At 33.9% G+C, this 5,753-nt stretch overlaps 1 long non-coding RNA gene across 1 annotated transcript; it reads left to right on the forward strand.

Annotated features, from left to right (window-relative positions):
• The first annotated feature begins 388 nt into the window (after nucleotides 1–388).
• Nucleotides 389–5,047, forward strand: LOC133181419 (uncharacterized). Its single transcript, XR_009720470.1, has 3 exons — nucleotides 389–467; nucleotides 2,508–2,646; nucleotides 4,738–5,047. It is a non-coding gene; the product is annotated as an uncharacterized LOC133181419 (long non-coding RNA).
• Nucleotides 5,048–5,753: the final 706 nt, after the last annotated feature.

Raw genomic sequence — 5,753 nt, forward strand, 5'->3', positions numbered from 1 at the left:
TCTCTTTGACCAAGAGAGATATCTCTTTGACTAAGAGAGATATCTTTATAACCTAGAGAGATATCTCTATAAACAAAAGAGATATCTCTTTTTGCAAGAGAGATATCTCTTTTACTTAGAGAGATATCTTTTTAAGCTAGAAAGATATCTCTTAAAGCGAGAGAGATATCTCTTAAAGTTAGAGAGATATCTCTTTAACAACGTTAAAAGAGATATCTTTCTAAGTTAGAGAGATATCTCTTTAGATTTTCAAAAAGAGATATCTTTCTTAGTTAAAGAGATATCTCTCTTAATGAAAGAGATATCTCTTTTTAAGTTATCCTTAAAATGAAATAATTATTCCTCCCTTATAATACGAAATCGAGGCTAGACACCACATGGCAGGAAGTGTAATGTTTGATGATCATATATTATACGGTAGATCTCTGCCTCTGGAATAGATTCAGCATGCCCAATCCCAGAATGAAGTATTTAGAAAGAAATGCTAAATCTCTTGTTTGAAACAACAAAAGGATAATGACTACTTTGTTGATAAACATGCTAAAGTCTTTATATTCAGGAAAACGAAAGTAGGCTAGCAATAATCTCAACTGCGATGGACCGAATTTTCTCAGCTTTTGAAATAATCAACTGTTTCTAATTTTAAATCTAGACAACACTGAGTTACTTGCCATATTTATTTAAGTTATATTGTAAAAAAGGTCAAATTCAAAGACTACTTTAATTAACGTCCTCGTCGAAATCAAGTTGGAGAAATCGGGTGGGGGTCTATTCCGTTGAACAGTGAACTTTATTAGGCGTAATTAATGTTGTTTTGTGGGAAAAAAGTGGGGAGATTTGCTCCCAGCTAACCACCAGCAATTCTACAATTAGCCCCATTAGGTTCTGATATTCATGGTTTAATGCACAGGTGCTTGGGGACAGGACCCCCCCCCCCCCCCATCAGGCCCGTTGCAACGATTTCAAAAGGCGAAGGGGGGGGGGTGGTAGCAACTTCTCCAAAAAACATTAATGGCTCTCTGAATTATGTTTCATGATTTTTAAAAGCATTTGTTGATGTATAATGCACTATAAAAATCCACAATTGATGTCTCTGGTATCTGATGTATCCCCCCCCCAAAAAAAAATAAATAACCTCTCTATTTATATCATTGGTATATTTTTATACATAGCTTATTAATGCATTAATTGTAAATTTTTATAGTGCACTGTACATCAACATATATGCTTAAAAAAATAAATAAAAAAATAACTCGGGAAGCCCAAAATTTTAGAGGGTTGGGGTGGGTTGTGTTCCTGTTCCCTTGAAGCACCTGTGGTTTAATTATGTACATTTTGTCTCTTGTCTTTTATACAATAAGCTGAACTCTGATTGATTGCAAAGGTCAATAATATGCGCTAGTCATTATCCTTCAATAAATCGCACAAAAAATAACAAATTTTAATAAATTCAGTCTAACTAAAATTAGATCTTTATTCCGCTCCAACAAGATTGCTACACATTGCGATCTAGTTGGGTCTAATTTTAATTTTCTCTGCTCTCACTAAAGGAAAGGGATCAAGACATTCTTTGATTTTGATGCAAATTCTATTGTGTGAAATGGAAATAAAAATTATAATAATGGATTGCCAAGTCATAATTGCAACACTTCTTTTTTGGAAATCTATAGCTTGAACTTGTTTTTTTTTTTAGAAGTTTGAAAATTTGCCTTAGCAGAATAGAAATACTTTCCTTGTCATCTGAAATGTAGGAGAATATAGGTACCCCTTAATCTTCAGAATTTTTATGCCCCCGCCATAAAATGGGGGGGGGGGGCATATAGTGTTACCCTGTTCCATTCTGTCATTCCATCATCATTGAATTTCCGTTCATTATCTCGGCAACAGTTGTACACATTGAACTCAAATTTGATATATGGATACGTCATAGGAATATGCAGGTCAAGTTTGAATTTGGTCATGGTATTGACTGTTATCCCCCTTGAACTTGGAAAAGATTTAAAAATTCTCAATTTCTAATCATTATCTTGGCTACAAATGTGCAATTTACAATTTGAAATTTTGGCTGTCTGCGGGTGCATTTGTGGTGTTACCACACACATCTAGTTTGTAAAATAAAATCCTTGCCCTTTGGTCTTTGTTTTCATTTCCCAGCAAAATTAATCTATCATGGTACATGTACATTCTCTGACAATTCCTCAGAATTTTTTTTTATATTTTTGAAATCAAATATTTCTGAAATTAAGCAAAGTTTACAGTTCAGTGCAGTCATTTAGGGTACATACCAGTAATATTCCAAATCACTTTTCATTTAATTTTATTTAAATGCAAAAGGTGTAAATAATTTTATGCCAGAAATTGGCTGTTTGGTATTGACAGAAAGCAGTTTCAGTGACTATGGCACAATTCATTGAGTATACCTCCCATAAAGTAACCATGACTGGGAGATTTTTTTTATCTCTGATATAGTGTAAAACAGGTCACTTCAAATAATTTGTGTGTTGCAGGTTGAGACATCTGAGTTGTGTCCCCTCCTTTGTCATAATGCCAGCTAGTGTAAAGCTGAGATTGATCAATGTACTCTAAGCTAACTTCAGGACTGTGCTCTAGCCCTGGTGTATTCCTAAGGGAATAGAGAGCCAACAGGTATTTATTCTTACTGATTGCATGACTAAATATTAATAAAATATATTAATCATATCTTAATGAATTCCATCTGTTCAACAATCTTTGATTTACCTCATTACTTAAAAAAAAATGTTACACAGAGGAATTGTCCATTACAGAAAGACAACTATAGTTGTAAGGGTCCAATCACTATGAATCGATTTCATTGAACATTTATATGGGAATGGGATATAACTCAGTCAACAATATTAGTTTTCTTTATAATATCCTTAGCTTTCAAATTTTATACATGTTTGGCCACAGAAGGAAGACACATGTAGTTTATGAGATCACACAAAATAAGTTTGTTTGTTTGTAGACCATTCTGCGTCATCACATTTATGGTGATGTGTTAAATACACATAAATAAATACATGTATAACTTTAATTCACTCTGTCTTACAAATTAAAACCCTTCAATATTATATACAGAAGTAGTCGATGAAAGGTTGACACCTACATACACTGTAAAATTAAAATTTGAGAAATACCAGGTACATGTTCTAAGATTGAATTGTGTGTCTTTCAAGCTTGTTTACTTCCATTATGAATTGATAATTAAACCCTTAGTTAGGCCCTCTCTCACTTTCATATTTTTAGCTCACCTGAGCCGAAGGCTCAAGTGAGCTTTTCTGATCACATTTTGTCAGTAGTCCGTCTGTCTGTCCGTCTGTAAACTTTTCACATTTTCGATTTCTTCTCCAGAACCACTAGGCCAATTTCAACCAAACTTGCCACAAAGTATCCTTGGGTAAAGGGGATTTAAATTTTTTCAAATGAAGGGACACGCCTTCTTCCAAGGGGAGATTATTATGAATTCATGAAAAATTAATGGCATCATTAAAAAATCTTCTTCTCAAGAACCACTGTGCTTGAAAATATGAAACTTATGTGGAAGCATCCTCAGATAATGTACATTCAAGTTTATTCAAATCATGACCCCCGGGGGTCAGGTGGGGCCGCAATGGGCGATCAAAGTTTTACATAGGAATATATAGGAAGAATCTTTAAAAATCTTCTTTTCAAGAACAGCAAAGCCATGATTGGTCATATTTATATGGTATTATCTTCAGGAAGTGTAGATTCAAGTTTGTTCAGATCATGACCCCCGAGGGTCGGGTGGAGCCACAATGGGCGATCAAAGTTTAACATAGGAATATATAGGAAAAATCTTTAAAAATCTTCTTTTCAAGAACAGCAAAGCCATAATTGGTCATATTTACATGAAAGCATCCTGAGGTAGTGTGAATCAAGTTTATTCAAATCATGACCCCTGGGGGTCGGGTGGGGCCACAATGGGCGATCAAAGTTTTACATAGGAATATATAGGAAAAATCTTTAAAAATTTTCTTTTCAAGAACAGCAAAGCCATGATTGGTCATATTTACATGGAAGCATCCTCAGATAGTGTACATTCAAGTTTATTCAAATCATGACCCCCGGGGGTCGAGTGGGGCCACAATTGGCGATCAAAGTTTTACATAGGAATACATAGTAAAAATCTTTAAATAAAACTACTTCTTAAGAACAGCAAAGCCATGATTGGTCACATTTAAATGGAAGCATCCTCAGCTCAGGTAATGTAGATTCAAATTTGTTATATTTGTCATATTTACATGGAAGCATCCTCAGATAGTGTACATTCAAGTTTATTCAAATCATGACCCCCGGGGGTCGAGTGGGCCACAATGGGCGATCAAAGTTTTACATAGGAATATATAGGAAAAATCTTTAAATAAAACTATTTCTTAAGAACAGCAAAGCCATGATTGGTCATATTTAAATGGAAGCATCCTCAGCTCAGGTAATGTAGATTCAAATTTGTTCAATTCATATTCCCCCCCCCCCCCCCCCCCCGGAACCACTTTTATATTTAAACTTTTTCAACCTTTCAAGACTAAACTGATTTCTGCTTTTTCCTAGCCATAGTGCTCAGGTGAGCGATGTGGCCCCTGGGCCTCTTGTTTTTAATTTTATATTATCTATTCCTTTATTTGCTTAGCTTGACATTGAATGATCAGTTACATTACTACATTTTGTTATATTTATATTGAAATAATAATTTCACAGGTGAATCACAAGAAGCTACTACCTAAACAAAGTTGAGAATCTGAGAGTGTCCTACCAAACCTATCCTGTTCTGTTTGAAGAATTCCAGGCCAAGAAAAGTGATGCACAGACTTCTACACTCTCTGCACATTTTCTTGTTTTTAAATGTCTAAAATTGTTTGAAAAAGTTTAATTACTTACTGGTACCGTGTATATGCATGTATCCACATTTCAACAATGACAAAGCAATTTATTCCCAAGTCAATAAAACAATGTATCAGTGTTTTCAATATCTTTATTTGAATTCAAGATAAAAAGGTTATTACATGTACATACCAATGCTTGTTTTTTTGTGTACTGGTAATACATGCTATGAAAAATTGTAATATCATAAAGTATAGTCGCCCTGATGCTTATACTTAGGTGACTTTTTTAATTTAAGGTCTTCCCAAGTTAAGTCAGTAAAATCTAAATCTGCAAAAATTCTATCATTAAGGATTCAAAAATACCTTCCAGTTATGGCTGAATTGTCATGGATTCTACCTGCATGTATACTATAATTGAACTATGCTTATATAATTCAATAACTGTGAATAAACTCCAACATTATACCCCCTATACATTTTTTTCTGAAAATGCCAATATCAATTTTCTAAATGTGACCTTGAACTTGCCAAAATGATATACTGGTTAAGAAAGAAAAGATGCATCTTCTATTCATCATAAATCTTTAAATAAAAGGGAGATATTTACTGTTTCTCCATTAAGACATTATGGACCTGACATGAGCAATTTTTTTTGCCAATGACCTTGAACTTGCCACAATATCATGGGTAAAGGTTATGATGTACTTTCAGCTTACAAATAATCTTTGAAGTTTCCAGTTTCAATACTTATCCATGAGGGAGTAATGAAATGAAAACAAATTTCACACATTTACTGCCAGTAATCTTGACATTGGATAAGGTCATGAAACACCATTTAGTCATAAGCAATCTTTGTGTCAAGTATCATTTGCAAATTATGCATTTGACAAA

The sequence above is a fragment of the Saccostrea echinata genome, unplaced genomic scaffold (assembly GCF_033153115.1).
Source record: "Saccostrea echinata isolate AGI-Se365-2 ecotype Australia unplaced genomic scaffold, CSIRO_AGI_Sech_v1 ptg000008l, whole genome shotgun sequence".
NCBI classification, from domain to species: Eukaryota; Metazoa; Mollusca; class Bivalvia; order Ostreida; family Ostreidae; genus Saccostrea; species Saccostrea echinata.